This window comes from Moschus berezovskii, chromosome 24 (assembly GCF_049115385.1).
Source record: "Moschus berezovskii isolate FMDL1 chromosome 24, NW_MosBer_1.0, whole genome shotgun sequence".
Lineage (NCBI taxonomy): Eukaryota > Metazoa > Chordata > Mammalia > Artiodactyla > Moschidae > Moschus > Moschus berezovskii.
The window spans coordinates 51811534-51829056 of record NC_142483.1 but is presented as its reverse complement, the minus strand read 5'-3'; the positions used below and the strand labels follow the sequence as shown (position 1 = coordinate 51829056).

The window sequence follows — 17523 nt, the reverse complement described above, 5'->3', positions numbered from 1 at the left end:
ATGCTCTCTGAGACTTTTATTTGTGTAAATCGTAATGCATCATAAACCCATTTCCAAAAATGAAATTGGGAAGCTCGCTCTTGCGCGCGCGTGCTCTCTCTCTCTATATATATATACACACACACACACTTTTTTTTAAGGTGCAAGGAAATATTACAAGGAACTTGTGGAGGCTCACCAAGAAATGAGATTTTTTTTTATCCTGCTTATTTTATAGTAGCAATTTATTTCTTTATTATTACTATAATGATGTGAGCAGTAAATGCTTGCAATTGGGGTTAAAGGTCATTTAGCTCTTTACTGCTCCAGTGTGTCAGTGAAACCGGTCCACAGAGGAACAGGATCAAGCACACATGGTTCCGGCTGGATCTGCCAGGCACAAGTTGGAGAAACCTGATGTTTCATAAATATCCATTTCTGCTGATGACTCTGTTGGCAGCCTTTCCAGTAAATCAGGCTCCAGAATCAGATTTTTGGTGATCTCAGGGACTGACTTCTAATTTCCTCTTCATTTCACAAGGACCAAACCCGAATTCAAACCTGACTTGAACCCATTAGACTCCTGAGAGGGAAATGGATTACATAACAATATTATATCTGAAGTTCCCAATGAGGAAAACATAACCTAATTTTAACACTATTTCAGGACTCTAATCAGCATGATGGACAATAAAATGTGTTCTTTTTTATTGGCTTGACTGCATAACTGCTAAATATTTATAAACTAATTTGCCATCACTTCCGTGATAAGAAAATACTTTTGTTTGTAATTGCCTCAATAGCTCACTCCAAGCAGAGAAAACAATGTTTGTAAAGAAGCCAGGTTTCATAATTAGAAACTAATTTATTTGTTTCAAAGCCAAGTGTTTTCCCATGCATATTACAATATTTGAATTAGCTTTAATTCTTCCTGTCTTTATTATCAAGTGGGGGACTTCTATGTCCTGCTATGGAATTTTAGATTTTTCCATCCATCTCTTGAAGTTTACAGGGCTGTTTATTTTTATATTAAACTTCCCAGTAGCTATGATTAAGAACATCATAAACCCCTCCTTTTTGCCTGATTATAGGATCTTTTAAGTCCATGTTTTCCAAACACTCAGTAGTAGCAGTCGCATCCTACCCTTAAATAAAACTCCATGGCTAGCAGTTTTTTTTAATTTATTCATTTTAATTTATTCATTTGACTGCACTGGGTCATAATTATGGCATTCAGGATCTTTTTTTTTTTTTTTCTATTTGTGGCACTCAAGATCTTTTTAGTTGTGACATGTGAACTCTTTGTTGCAGCACATGGGACCCTAGTTCTCTGACCTGGGCCACTTGCATTGGGAGCTCAGGGTCTTAGCCACAGGGAAGTCCCTGCTTAGCAGTTCTTAAACATCAGTGTTCAAGTCAGCATCGGCTCCCCTGTCATCCACAGGTTACTCGGGATGTATCCCAAGACTTCTGTCTTCTCATCATTTTTCCATTCACTTACATGGTTTCTGGCGCCACCAGCCACCTCCTTGCTTTTCCGATGCCTAACTTGAGAGTCCCTTGGACTGCAAGGAGATCCAACCAGTCCATTCTAAAGGAGATCAATCCTGGGTGTTCATTGGAAGGACTGATGCTAAAGCTGAAACTGCAATACTTTGGCCACCTCATGCGACGAGTTGACTCACTGGAAAAGACTCTGATGCTGGGAAATATTGGGGGGGGGGGAGAAGGGGACGACAGAGAATGAGATGGCTGGATGGCATCACCGACTCTGTGGACATGAGTTTGAGTGAACTCCAGGAGTTGGTGATGGACAGGGAGGCGTGGCGTGCTGTGATTCATGGGGTCGCGGAGAGTCGGACACGACTGAGTGACTGAACTGAACTGAACCAAGGCAAACCCAGCCCAGCTTCAGGCTCATACCCTGCCAGGTGCCATTCATTCCTGTGGGGAGGGGTGGGGCTGGGCATAAAGGATGGGGACGATTGAGGTGGAACTGAGACTTCGGTCCTCCACTGCTTAAAGTAGGTAGAATTTTGCCTCTCTCCTTCGTATTTCTTCTTTTTTCCCAGGCCCTCACCCCATGGCCTTCTGTCTTTGAATCCATGAAAGGAAGCTAATTCTGCTCCCAACAGTTTAAATGGAAAGAGAATAATCATTTTTGGAAGATTTGCTCATTTTCACTGCATATAGGACAGTGCCTAACAATGAGATTTTAATTACTCCTCTTCTAGAAAACCATATCTTTACGGGACTATCGCTATTTCATAAATACCCATTTAAAAAGGAAAACCACTGATAGTTGGTATTTTTAGTAGCATTCATTTTATTAGCAGCATGTCTTTGAAAGAAAAGATCCATATAGTAAAGAAATAGCAAGCCGTCATGGACGATTGTTGGTAGAAAATTTTTTAAGTTTTTTTTTTTTTAATTTGGACCATTTTTAAAATCTTCATTGAATTTAGTACAATCTGCTTCTCTTTTATGTTTTGGTTTTCTGGCCATGAGGCATGTGAGATCTTGGCTCCCCACCCAGGAACCAAACTTGCACCCTCTGCACTGGAAGGTGATATCTTAACCACTGAACCACCATGGAATCGCCGGCTGTTTGAACATTTCATTGGCAACATTTCTATATAAAATCCCATTCACAAATTGGCTTTCTAAAAAAACTCCACTTGCGCATGTTGAGTTTCACATTTTTTCAAACGCTTAATTGAGCATGACTCAGTCTCATTTATCTATCTTTCCACTGAAGGGCCACCTGCATCCTTTTCTAAATTATTACAATATTACAGTATTATTACTATAATTATCGTTATGATGCTTACAATTTATTATCATATTGCCATTGTGTTCTTTATGTACTGGCATGATAATTTTCAGTATCCTGAGTTCACTGCACAGGCATAGTTTAGTAAATTAGGAATGTTGTGGAAATGGAAAAGGGCTAGAATAAACAAAATTCTCCTTTGGGGTGTCAGCCTGTGTGAAGCCCAGATGGAAGGGCAAGGGAAAGGTTATTGAGAATCCATGAAGAAATAATGCGTTCTTCGTCTTCCTCTCTCTCCCTCCGTCCCCTTCCTCCTCCTCCATCTCTCTCTTGCACACACAGTGAGTTCTTTATTATATATCTATATCTTCAAAGAGTGAAAATTAGCTCAGGCTGAGAAAGTAGAAATCAGCACAGTCATTCATCAGGCTGGACTAACAGCCACAGAAAACAGTAGGGGCAGCGTGAACCGGAAGTGTGTCTCCTAAGGACGGGGAGCTGCAGAGCCACGTAACCCCCTTTCTTGAGTGACTGCTACCGCTTATTCACTGAGAAATCTTGTCCTCTTAGATTACGGACAGTGTGAAGTTACACCAGTGAAGAATAAAACTTGCCACTCCTGCCCAGGGCGCTTGAGTCCCTGTGACGCAGAGAAGCAGCCTTGATTGACAACCCACATGCAGGGGTTCAGACAGATCCTTCCAGACACAACATTCCACATCTGTCCTAACTCTGTGCTTAAGACAAAGGAGAAAGGACCCTGGGTGCATTGTGCTGTCCAGGCACGGATGTTAACTCCTTGACATAGCCCACTTTGCTTGAAGCCTGTTAAAACTCTGCTTCCCTTTACTGCTATCTAAACTCCCTAGGATACCTGTACTTTCCGCTCTCTGTTGTTGCTGAGACACCCTTGAGTTCCTCTGCTCTGTGGCCTCCCTCATTGCCACCAGTAATAATTTGCCAGATTATTTTTTTCCCCCTGGTAGTTTTAGGCTGATTGTGCTAAGACAATCTCTGTCCATCCACCCAGATCCCTTTGATGATAATTTGGGGCCAACTTTCTTTGCTGCCTGCTTAGAAAATATACATTCCAGTAGCCAGAGCTACTTCATCAAGAAGCAGGAAAGGCAGTTGACTTGGAGACAGCAGGGGAGTAGAGGCATTGCTTAGAAAAGCAGGTGGTAATTTGGTTTGAAAACCCACAGAAGTTTCCCCCAACCACAAAAATAACAATCCCACAACCCCGCTAGAGGGTGGGGCTATGAGCTTTCACAATCCTGGGGACTCACTCCCTAAATTTGCTGTGTTGTCACAGTTCACAGAACCCATTGCATCGTGCAAATATCAAGGCAACTGGTATGCTTAGTCACTCAGTCATGTCTGACTCTTTGTGACCCTTTGGACAATTGTCCGCCAGGGTTCTCTGTCCATGGGATTTCCCAGGCAAGAATACTAGAGTGAGTTGCTATTTCCTTCTCCAGGGGATCTTCCTGATGCAGGGATTGAACCTGTGTCTCTTGTGTCTCCTGCATTGCAGGCAGATTCTTTACCCGATGAGCCATCAGGGAAGCCCTAGAAAGCTGCTCAGCTGCAGCATCTGTTGACTGCAAAATGCTCATTGGAAATGTCTTTCTTTTTTGTTGTCTCTGGGATTAAAACAAACTTGTTTTTATTATTATTTATATAATTTTGGGCTGTGCTTGGTCTTCCGTGCTGTGCATGGGCTTTCCCTCGTTGCGATGCATGGGCTTCCAACTGTGGTGGCTTCTCTTGTTGCTGAGCATAGGCTCTAGGGCACGTGGCCTCAGTAGCTATGTGCATGGGCTTAGTTGCCCCATGGCATGTGGGATCTTCCTGGACCAGGGATCGAACCTGTGTTCCCTGTATTGGCAGGCGGATTCTTAACCACTGAACCACCAGGGAAGCCCTCCAAACCTGATTTAAGTGATGTTCTTCCCAGCGAGGCCCCAAATTGGGCTTCTAAATTTTCTTAAAGAAGGAACATATTCAGTCTTTTGGATGTCTCCAGGCACTCCTTTTACTTGTTTCTTTTCACCCAGTTGGTGTAGGAAAGCGGCTGGGTGTTACCAATAGTAGTGTCTTTAAGGGCAGACATTAGTAAGGTGAGTTAACCGGTCCAGTGTTCTGAGTCTCAGCCGCCTCTGCAGCTGGAATGGGAGCCTTCATCTGCATGCTTTGGGACAGAGCATTAGGAAAGAGCTTGTGGTTGTTCTGACCACAAACAGCACTTACTGTTTGTGGTGAAGCAGTTCCTGCCATGGTTTAAGAAGACGCTTGAAGAACGGCCTGGCCCTTAGAAGGGTGAACATATTTGATTATGAGTTTTCACAGGTAGGAAATGACTTTGCCCAACTTCTCTTGATGCCATAACTGCTGAGCATCATTTTTGAGCCCAGGAGATAGCCTGCAGAAAAACTAAACAAAATGTTAAAATCACCCACAGCAGCCTGCTGTCTTCTCATGCCGTGACGCTTTATACCCTGATAGTCAGTCTGTGTCATTCACGTGATTTACAACGTGGAGGTTATTCATTGCTGTAGTGAATCGTTTCGGTCAGTGAATGGTTATTTGGTGTGGCAACCAGAATTAATTAATTGTCGGTAAAGACACAGGATTTTCAAAGGAGAAGGTCAGTCAGTGTTGGCAAAACATGAAAGTCCTGGATTGTCAGAGCTGGAGGAATCGTCCAGATCTCTCATTTGTCACCAAAGACAGTGAGGTGTTTTGAGTTACGTGCTCAGCCCAGAGCCACAAACAGCATCCATCTATGTGTAACCTGAGGTTCCACTGGGAGAGAACTTGTGCTGGAAACTGCCTGTTCCTCGGAGCTAGATGCACACTTAGCCAGATAGGAGGTCAGACGGACTGAGGACCACAGTCCTTCCTGGCAGGACTTTTGGTTCAGTCTCCTTGCCCATGTGCATGTTAGCTTTTCTTGCTGGCTTCTAGATTCTGCTCTTTAGAAATAAGACATCCGGTCGCGGAGAGTCGGACATGACTGAGCGACTGAACTGAACTGAACTGAATGCTGTTTTATCTATCAAGTTTCATTCAACAGTAACAGTGTATTTATTAAGCATCTGCTGTGTGCAGGAATTGTAACAGCATGGAGGGTATGGGGTAAGCACAGTGGGAACCATGTAACAAAGGTAAGTAATAACAGAAACAATCTCTTAAGAGGACTTTAGTCAAAAGAAAGAAAAGTGACTCAAAATAAGCACGGAGTCACACACATTAGCAAAATAATTTTTTAAAGACCTTTTGAACTATTTTCAAATCAAGAGGTTTTTTTTCATGTTTATTTTTCTCCCCCAAAATGTTGATATAAACCGACTGAACACAATAACCTAACCTCACCTCAACAGAGTCCAAGAAAACCCAATTTACATTTGGCTACAAAAAAAAAAAAAATGGGGGGGGGACAAATCTAGTATCAGATTTAGTTCAGATTCGACACTGTCTTTTGAAGCAGCACTTGGAGCTGCTCTCTGAAGCCATCACAGAGTTCTAATTTTGGTCGCAGCTGGTTACTGCAGCCAGTGAGAAAGGCAACCTTTGATGAATTTGGCAAGTTGAATTTGAAGCATTTGGGAGCATGTGTTGAAGGATCCAGTATCCTTATCAGCTATTCTTGGAAGTGGGATAAAAAGAAAGCATATTTAAATAGGAAACATCAAAGCAACTAAACTCCAATCAAATTTTGTTTAAAAACAGGAACTCTGGGTGGTGATGGATATGTTCATGATCGTAGTGATGATTTTCAGCCTCATTTAATAAAATTCTTATAAAGTCTATAATATTTTATAAATGTCAAATTTCATCTCCTAAAACTATAAAGATATGCAGTTTATTGCCATTTACACCATACCTACCTCAATAAAATTTTTAAAAAGTGAAAAAAATAGGAAACATCTTCCAGAGTTTCAAAAGTTTGTGACAAAATACTTACTCAGTTGTCCTGCATAAAGCAATCCTGTTTAAATATTTGAATGTTAGAAGTGATCTTAGATCCAGTTTAGCTCTAGCCTGTCAGGCTTCGCTGGTGGCTTACTTGGTAAAGAATCAGCCTGCGATGCAGGAGACCCAGGTTCAATCCCTTAATCAGGAAGATCCCCTGAAGAAGGAAATGGCAACCCACTCCAGTATTCTTGCCTGGGAAATCCCATGGACAGAGGAGCCTAGAGGGCTACAGTTCATGGGGTTGCCAAAGAGTTGGACATGACTTAGTGACCAAACCACCACCACCACCATCTAGCTTGTCAGTCACATTCATGGTGAGGAACCCAAGGTGGTTATGTCACTTGCTGAGTGTCATACAATGGAGTAAAAGTCATGAGCTGAAGTTCAGGTTACTGGACAAAGGGACAGTGATCAGCACAGCCAACCTTGTTCCAGAGATCAGGGTGTTTCCTGCATCCAGATGTGAGGCCATGGCTTCTTGGGTGGTCCTCACAGTCTGACTCTTCGTCCCATTTCAATCTTGCCTTTCTCAGAGCCGAGCTGTTTTCTCTCCAGTCCAGATTTACCTCTACAATACATAATCCTCCTCTCTTTTTATCCCACTTTATTTTGGGCAATCATCTGTGTGGTGATCAGAGATTTCTTAGTTGCAGATAAATTAAAGGGCGCCGGATGTTTACGAACAGCTACCCAGGCTTCAGCTGGGTTAATGCATTGATTTCAGCTCTGCAGCACAGGGTGTCGGCCAGAGCCTGGCTCAGCTGCTCTGCTCTAGAAGGGCGCTTCTGTAACGGAGCCTCGCATTAGATTACAATTATTTTTGCCTATAGCCAGCTGTTCCCCACAGATATTTTACTTTTTATGGAAGTGAGATAAAAAGGATTTTGTATTTTAAAAAAGATGGCTTTCTGAGGCATATCTTCAGCTTAAGCATCGAGTTTCTTTTTATTCATGAAACTGAAGCTGTGTCTTGAAAAATGAGTAGAAGTTATATCATCTCCAGGATAAAGCATGTTATTAGTGTGTGATGCGTTTTGGGGTGAACCCCGGGCGGGTACACTCTTGGCCGCAAGTGAATTTCCAACTGCAAATCATTTTCTGAGTTATAAATGAAAGCAACTTGAGTATTTTCTCTCTATATGCCAGACAGCGTGCTTAGGGGTGTATTATCACTTAATCCTCACCTCAATCCTGTAAGATTGATGTTGTCAATTGAATCACCTCCTCCATTTTACAGATGATAGAAATAGAGGCTTGGTAAGTGGAAGTAACTGCCCTAGGAGATGCAGGGAGTCTGAATCCCAACCCTGGGTCTTTACTGTAATATACACGGCCTCTTGTGATTTGACAGTTGTGCCTACAAAATAGAACAGTAATCATCTTTGCTTCCTCCCAAAGAAATGTTTTTAGTGGTCTTAGGATGAGGTGTTTGTATCCGCTGAGACATCATTAGGTGTGTAAGCCCAGGTATTAGATATCAAATAGTGGTTCTTTCACACCTAGGGAAAGCACTTGTAATCATCTATTTTTAAACTGCTCAGCTATGTCCTTCATCATGATCTTGTTAATAATGCCAGGCCACTTAGGAGTTATCGGTCATGAAATTTCATCATAGACGCTTTCCAGGGTCCCTCACCTGCTGAAACACCAACTTTGCTTAATTAAAAATTTATTCTCCAAAGAAACAGCTCTATGTGTTTTTTAGTCAGTTAATAATGAAACTAATTATCATGGCCGGCTGCAGCTTTGGCTCCAGCTATTTAAATATGGGCATTTGTAGGCTTGTGTTCCCTGGCAGCATCAGGAAGGCACACTGTTAGCTAAGCAGATGTGTTTTGGGGAGGGTCTGACCGCTCCATTTCAGTTTAACACGTTTGGAGGACAGTGTCTGTGTCCAGCCTCTGCTGGGAGACAGAGCATTTGGTCTCTAGAAGCCTATCAACTCAGCAGGGTGTTTTTATTTTAATGTGGCTGAGGTAAGATGGAGAATGCCCCACCCAAAATGTACTGACCAACTTAATAACAGGTTAGAAAGGATTTCCCTAAGGGCAAGCAACTTTAAAAAAATAAAACATGGCTGGAAATATTACTAAATGAGAAACATTTTATTTTTTTTATTTTATTGAAGTATCGTTGATTTTCAGTGTTGTGTTAATTTTTGCTGTACAGCAGAGTGATTCAGTTATACATATTCTTTTCCACTGGGATTTATCCAGGATATTGAAAATATTATAGCTCCCTGCACGACACAGTAGGACCTTATTGTTTATGCATCCTATATACTAGTTTGCGTCTCCTAATCGCAAACTCCCAGGCCGTCCCTTCCCCACCCGCTTCCCCTCGGCAGCCACGAGTCTGTTCTGTGTGTCTGTGAGTCTGTCTCTGTCTCCTGGATAGGTTCACTGGCATCATAGTTTCTATTCCACGTATATGTGTCTTTCTGACTGACTTTGCTTAGTATGATACTCTGTAGGGCCATCCATGTTGCTACAAATGGCATTGTCATTCTTTTTGTGGCTAAGTAATATTCTGTTGTCTATATGTACCACACTTTATCCACTCATCTGTCAATGGACATTTAGGTTTCCGTGTCTTGGCCATTCTGACAGTGCTGCTGTGAACGTAAGGGTACGTGTATCTTTTCGAATTACAGTTTCGTCTGGGTATATGCAAGTGGCATTGCTGGGCCATATGGCAACTCTATGTTGAGGTTTTTGAGGAGCCTCCATACTGTTTTCCATAGTGACCGCACCAGTTCACGTGCCCCCCAACAAAGTAGGAGGGAGGAGCCTGCTCCTTCTGTTGTAGTCTCTCTTGGATCAGTCAGAGACACCTGAACTTGTCTGAGTGACGTTAAATGGTTCTTTATCAATGTAGATTTCTTCCTTGTGAATTCCTCGAGCCCTCTCTCCCTCTCTTCCACTCTTTAAATATTAAGGATCTTGCTGGAAGAATGTGATGAGAACTGACTGATTTGAATCTTGTCATATCTGAATGGTAAAGAATGAGGACTGCTCATCTTTGGCCACTAGATCTGGAGTTAGTCTTTTTATTGCCATGCTCTGAGGCATGCGGGTGGGGTCTTAGTTCCCAGTCCAGGGGTCAGACCTACACCCCCTGCAGTGGAAGCACAGTGTCTTCACCACTGGACCACCTGGGAAGTCCCTAGATCAGGAGTTTTAAATTCTGGACTGGGCTATTGGAATTCCGGAAATCAGCAAAATTTTACAGTATTTTTTTCTTTATGTGCCAGGGTAAAACTGACCAGAAAAAAAAAAAAAAGGTTCGGAGACATTTCATTAAATTTTCAGTGTGATTCACAATCCTCAGTAACTCTTAAATGTCAGTGTCCTTGATCAGTAACGCTTCCAGGGGATGCCTATTGTTTTTGCTGCCTCCCTTTCAAAGGTTAGTGAGGAAGTGAAGCAGCAGTTCCCAAACTGTGGACATCAGGGCTTCTGGAAGTTCCTGCTGTTAAAAACAGTAAGTATGTCAATTTGAAAAAGATTAATACATCAAATCATTACAAGCATTCCCCCATCCCTACCCTCTCTACCAAGAAAGGAATTCAGCAGATGTACTCTGAGTGGGAGGCTCTTAGGAGAGATTAGATGAGAGAGCTGCCATGACTCAGCCATTCATTCTTCTTGGCACTGTTTTGAACCCAGTTATCTGCCAAATTGATGTAAATAGTTTCAATCTGAATCTATCCATTGTTTGGCTTATATGCATAACTGGAACAGGAAGAGAGGAAATAGCCAACGTTGCAACCCAAGATACGAGGAGCTCAAAAAGAGTGACATTCCTCTAAATTCACACCAATAGAAGTCTTCCCTCAATTCCCAAAAATGTATACTTATGTGTTCATTTACATATATGCATATGCAGACACACATGTATGTGTATATATGTGTAAATGTCATCTGACACATATACCTATATATACTAACTGCAGAATTTCTCATCTGAACCCATGCTCATTCGAGAGTGAAAAGGAAGGTTGTTAATAGTTACACTAGAGTAACTGGCATTAGTAAACATACGTGGTCACCTTATACATAAATGCAATATTTGCTCAGTTATTTTTGAAAAAATAGTTTTAGAGAGAGTTAGATTTTAATCTTAATTTTGTACCCCTCTAGACAATATGTAATAGATAAAAATAAAGATTAGAAGTAAATAAATACATTCCAAAGTTTAAGAGAGGGAAATAATGATGTTTATATCCAATGCAGTTGTTTATTTCAAAAGAAAAAAGCCTATCTATAATCTACAATGTGTGTGTGTGTGTGTGTGTGTGTGTGTGTGTGTAAGGGCTCAGTGAGCAGCAGGAATCCTTTTTGTCTTAACTCATCAATTAGAAACAAAACACAAAAATTATCAAAACCGGTCAGTTGATTTATAACGCATAAGGTATAACATTTCTAAACATCAAGTCAAAAAGCATTTAAAAAATCTGTCTTGGCACTTTAACATGCCTTTAACATAATGCCTATTTTTGTCTCATTTGTTTTCCAAGCTCGACATTTTGAAAGATATTTATTCACAAATCATTATTTTTTTCTCACATAGTTAAACAAAAAGCAAATGAAACATCACATGTCATTTGTTAAACAGGAAAAAGTAAAATTGGTCCAGATATATTATGAACATTGTTAAATATTGCATTTGAAAGACTACTGTAGTAAAATCAATAATATGTTCAGGGACTTCCTTGGCAGTCCAGTGGTTAAGACTCCACAATTCCACCATAGGGGGCATGGGTTTGATCCCTGGTTGGGGAACTTAAGACCCTGCATGCCAGAGGTATTGGTGAAAAAATAAACTATCTTTTAAAAATAATAATACAGGGACTTCCCTGATGATCCAGTGGTTAAGAATCTGCCCTGCAATGCAGGGGACATGGGTTCAATCCCTGGTTGGGGAACTATGATTCCCACATGCAGCAGAGAAACTAAGCCCATGAGTTACAACAGGAGATCCCAAGTTTCACAACTAAGACCCCACACAAGTAAGTAAACTTAACAAGTAAATACAAAATAATATATTCACTCAAAATATACTTTTCTTCCTAAAAATCACTTGCTTAATCATCTTGCCTAAAAAACAGTACGCAATGCTTTGTTTAGCTATACTCCTAAAGGGGAAGGTTCTCTGTCTTTCTGCAGGGATCTCAGGGGTTCCATGTGCTGTGAACAATGATCATAGTCTGAGTTAAGAAATGGACCCTGAGCAAAAGCAGGTGGCCAGGGGAAGCAGAGGAAAGAGCTGCCACTTGGTATTAATGTCTCATCTTTGATGTGATGAGAATCCCCTAAAAAAAGATGGAAAGGCACCTCCCTGAACCCAGGATTCCCCCTGTCATCTTCTGCTCTGAGACAGCTTTAGATTAGGACACAAGATGCAGGGAAACCGGATCTGTTTCTTACATGGGAACAAAGGGAAGTCTCAGGTTTCTCTGAGTCTTTGCTGATAAACCTGGAGCACAGCTTCTAGACAAAGGAACACAGGCACCCTGGCTGTCTTCAAGTTACAGCCTAGAAATCGGTGCTCCGCCAGTATGTGAAGTCTGGACCCCCAGGCCTTTGCAAATGACACCCGCCTGGACCGAGGCTCCCCAGCTGTGATGAGCTCACCTCGCGCACTTGCTGAGCGCTGTGTACTGAGTTCCGTGCCTGCCTTCACATTCAGAGCTGCTCCTGTTGCTTTCCATTACACTTTCCACATAAACTCAGGTCAGAAAGGCACAGTCATTGCAGCACCCATGGTCACGCCCAGGTGGACTGTGTCTTGGCTTGTAGGCAGTTTGGGGTACGGAAGCCTGAACACTGTCAGCTAGATGGGGCAGTTCCAGGAAGTTTTTTGGCATGTGGAGCCCTCCCTAGTAGTATCAACACCCAGTTGGTCCTTCATGTCAGGTACAATAGTGGGGGAGTGGAAACACTTTCAGTTGCACAGCATCATTTGGTGGAGACAGATGCCGGCTATCGTAGACACTGCCATGTGTGAGGACGTATGACTTATATCTATTTGGTCTTCATAAGAGCCCTGGGGATTGGAGATTAGTTGTTTTTCAGTTGCTAAATCATGCCCAACTCTTTGTGACCCCATGTACTGCCAAGCACCAGGATTCCCTGTCTTGCACTGTCTCTTGGAGTTTGCTCAAAGTCGTATTCATCAAGTCGGTGATGCCATCAACCATCTCATCTTCTGTCATCCCCTTCTCCTCCTGCCTTCTATCTTTCCTAGCATAGGGATCTATTCCAATGAGCTGACTCTTCGCATCAGGTGACCAAAGTATTGGAGCTTCAGCTTCAGCATCAGTCCTTCCAATGAATATTCAAGGTTGATTTCCTTTAGGATTGACAGGTTTGACCTCCACACTGTCCAAGGGACTGCCAAGTCTTCTCTAACACCACAATCCAAAAGCATCAGTTCTTCATCACTCAGCCTTCTTTATGGTCCAGTTCTCACATCCATACATGACTACTGGAATTAGTAGCGCCCAGTTACTAGGCAAGCAAGACACAGCTCAAGAATAATAAGACCAGTGGGTAGAAGATGTGGCAAGCAGCCTCTTGTCTGTCTGATTACGGAGCCTGTGATTTTTCTATTAGGAAACACAAACTCAGATTTAACACCAGAAGGCTAATTTGAAGTCTTATTGAAGTATTCTTTCATACCATTTCATCTTGCTAATAATTGCTTTAAATATTTGAGATAATTATGGTGAAATGTATTAAACTGGAGACCAGTTTATAGCAGAGCATTTTCTAAGCCAAATGTGCTTGGGAATTCAAGGCTCAGTTAGGGTCACCATGGAAATAATAAACTAGACCCTCTCTTTTATTCTTTCATTTTCTCCTAAACTATCCTGTGCCCATCATTATTCCATTTGAGCTCAGCCATCTGGTGGTGCGGCCGGCACAGGAAAAGATCAGAGTCAACAAAACGAGAACTGCTGGAGCTGAATCATAGTTTAACTTTTTTTCCTCTGCCCTACAGGATATTTAAACAGTAATATTACTTAATAACACTTCCTAAGTTATTATCAATTCCCTACAAAACACTGCCATTTCCTCAAAATGGAAAGGCAAGCACTAGGGCCAAGAGTCAGATATTGTGCCCTAATAGCCCATGATATCTAAACTCACAAGTTAACATTCACTTAATTGCTGAGGCAGTCATGCTAAATGCACACTCTGATGCATTATCAGGTGTTTAAAAAAAAAAGATAATTTCTGAGGGAAAAAAATAACATCTGTAAAACCAAGAGACATGACTCTGCTAGCATCATTATCTGACGCTCAATTTCAAAATTTTCGTTTGGTCAGGTTGGCAGGGTGGTTAGGGGAATACTTGCTTGATATCAGGGTGTGTTCTGTGTAGTTTTTGAAGGGAAGGTGGGGGCGGGATTCTGCTTGCTTCTCCTCTCGTCACATGGCCATTCTCTTCTGACTCCACAAACTGCATCGCTCAGCTTCCTTCGTCCTGTGGCTTCCAGATGGGTTTTGTCCATGGAGGGCGTCAGCAGCAGGAGGGCAGAGGAAGAGAGATCAGAATCTCTTCAGCCTGGCCTCCCTCCCTGTGCGGACAGCTCTCCAGGTGGCCCCGAAGGCTGCACCCGACACCTGCACGCTGAGGGGAGAAAACGGCTCTTTCTGTGGTTAGGCTCTGGTGGCTCCCTCTCCGGTCTTTTTTTTCCTGGCTGCACCAAATCTTAGTTGTGGCATGTGGGATCTAGTTCCCTTACCAGGGATCGAACCCAGGCCTTCTGCACTGGGAGCATGGCGTCTTAGCCACTGGACCATCAGGGAAGCCCATCCTGGTGTCTTAACTTGCCTACTAGTTTGGCAATGCTCTCTTATCAACATCGCTTCAGGTGAGTCACTGCAGTGGAATTGTTGCCTGCCAGGATCCTGAGTTGGGGGGCGGGGGTGGTGAGAGATTAGTAGAAGACCCCTGACTTAGTTCTGGTCCTTGTGTGCTATGTGTCCCTAAACAATCTGGGGGTTCCCTGTGCTTTACTTCCATCTTCTGTAAAGTGAGTCATAATGGCACTGCTCCTCAAGTGCCTAACTCAGTGATGTACAAGCCATATAAGTAAGCTTGGAGGAAGAGGAAAGAACGCTTGCTCTCCTGGTTTGAGTTCATGCAAACGTAGCCTATACTAACTCAGCATATGGCCTCCTGAGAACGTTGCCTGTTGATAAATAACTGCTCATTTGTGTGTGTGTTTAGGCGCCAAGCTGTGTCCAGCTCTTTGCGACCCCATAGACCGCAGCATGTCAGGCCTCCCTGTCCCTCACCATCTCCCAGAATTTGTTCCACTGAACCACTCATACCTATGTCTAAACATCAGGATGCAGTCGGGCTGAGAGTTTCCAAAGAGATGGTTTGATTCCTGTCTTTTGCAAATCATGATATAGTCCTTGAATCTCCAGATTTTTCTTTTCTTTCTCCATAATGCCCTACTGTGGGTTATCTTAGAAAAGTCTGTTGGTAGCTACTGGAAACAAGCTTGGTGAACCCCAGGTCACATACACAAGGTATATTCTCCAAGTGCTTAGTAATAACATGGTAATAGCAACAGAGCCAGCATTTGTGTGTCAAAAATACACCTAGCAGCCCAGTCTGTCATATTTGGAGGAAGCACTATAGCATATATACGCCAGCAAAGGGACTGACAGCAGAATGAGATTTAATCACCAGCTCATGAGGAATTCTGTGTGCAATCCTGTGCCTTCTTAGCCCTCAGCACCCCCAGCTTCATCGCTCTGAGCTGGCTGAGCCAGGAGGTCTCCAGGTCCATTGTTCCCACTCAAGTTGAACGATTTCAGACTTGCAGTGGGGAGGAGGGAGGGCATGGCAAGTGAGAATTTTTTTTTTTTTTTATGTGTATCATTTTTAAATTTTTTTTTTTTTTAACTTTCTTACAACTTCTTTCGTTTGAGCTGCATCAGGCCCAGTTGCATCGCGCGGGGTCTTTCTTTGTGGTGCCCTGGTGCTCTGCTTGGGTCACGTGGGCTCCAGAGCACACAGGCTCAGTAGTTGCGGTGCAGGGGCTCAGCTTCTTGGAGGCAGGTGGGATCTCAGTTCCCAGACAAGGGATCAATCCCGTGTCCCCTGCGGTGCAAGGTGGATTCTTAACCACGGGGACCAAAGGACTCCCCGTTTCTAAAGCCCTGATTGAATTTGTTACAATACTGCTTCTGTTTTCTGTTTTGGTGCAAGGCAGGTGGGATCTTAGGTCCCCAACTAGGGAGGGAACCTGTACCCCCTGCACTGGAAGGTGAAGTCTTAACCACTGGACCAGGCAAGTCTCTAAGAAGAGATTTAGAAAAGCAAGGAATCCCAGATATGTGCTGCAGGAGGGCAAGTAGGTGAGGGCCAGCTTTCTTGTTGGCTTTTTTTTTTTTTTTTAGGCCAAGTGACGATCAAGACATACAAGGAAGCCCACAGTTATGTCCCAAAGACATGGGGCTTCAGAAATCCGTTTTCCCAGATGCCTGGCTAAGTGCTAGCAAACCGGTGTGAGCATACCAGACAGTTTCTGAGGGTTTTCCTGCCCTTCCCACTCCCTTTTTCAGCTCCTTTCCATGTCTCCTTACTTAGGCCTCTCCCTGCAGCTGTCCCAACACTATCAGGTGAAACTGGAAGCTGCGCTGTGCCCACTTGACTTGCTGCTGGAAGGAACTTTTTCCAGAGGCAAAAGGGATGAGAAAAAACAATTGGCATCTGGTCAGCCTTGTCTTTATTCTGCTGTGATGGTAATCGCTCGCTTTTCTTTGGCCGCCCCTCGAGCATGGGCAGGGCTGGGGCATTCTGTTCTGAGTATATTGCTGCTTTTTCTCCCACACTGTATGACATGCAGAATCCGAATTCCTTGACCAGGGATCAAGCCCAGACTCCCTGCTTTGGAAGGTGAAGTCTTAACCATTAAGTCTTAATCACTGGGCAACTGGGGAAGTCCTGCTTTCTTTTCCTTCAGGTCTCTGTTTGTGGGCTTATTTTCTGTCATGTGGCATTGTAAGATTCCTTTAGGGCAAATACAGTGGTGGTGGTTTTTCGTCAACATCACTGATAAATGTTCTCGAGGCACTGAATGCAGAACGCCAGGCTAGACCCAGGTGTATAAGAAACGCTTCCTTTTCCAGAGGACGAGCAGGGGCAGAGCAGTCACACGTCTCGGTCGCAGCTAGGTGCTCGGTCACTGGGATGCTTCTTACAAGAGGGATCTTGGTCTAGCCTAAAACCCCTTGAGAAAAGGATGGTGCCAGATTTGGAGATAAGGAAAATGAAGTAGCAGAGGAGAGATGCTCACCCCTCCGACGTCCACACAAGTTGCGATGTGTCAGATCCCATCAGCCACAATATGAAAGGAAAAGTGAGAGGCTTAAACAGTAAGAATTCAACGCGGAAGTATTCACTGAAAGGGCTTCTGTGGTGGCTCAGTGGTAAAGAATTGACCTGCCGAAGCAGGAGACCCAGGTTCGATCCCTGGATTGGGAAGATCCCCTGGAGAAGGAAATGGCAACCCACTCCAGTATTATTGCCTGGGAAGTCCCATGGACTGAGGAACCTGGTAGACCACTGTCCATGGAGTCATAAAAGAGCTGGACATGACTTAATGACTGAATTCATTGAAAACCAAGGTCCAGCAGTGATCTTCAAAGTGTGGTCCCCAGACCAGCAGCAGGGAACTTGTCAAGACGGCACATCCCAAGGCTCCACCCAAACCTGCCAAATCAAAACCTCTGGAGGTTGGAGCCTAACGATCTGTGCTTTAA

General features: G+C 43.3%; 1 protein-coding gene across 12 annotated transcripts in view; it reads left to right on the top strand.

Moving 5' to 3' along the window:
• The window catches only part of ARPP21 (cAMP regulated phosphoprotein 21), a 173458-nt gene that overhangs the window by 143123 nt on the left and 12812 nt on the right, over positions 1 to 17523 (top strand). The window lies entirely within an intron of this gene.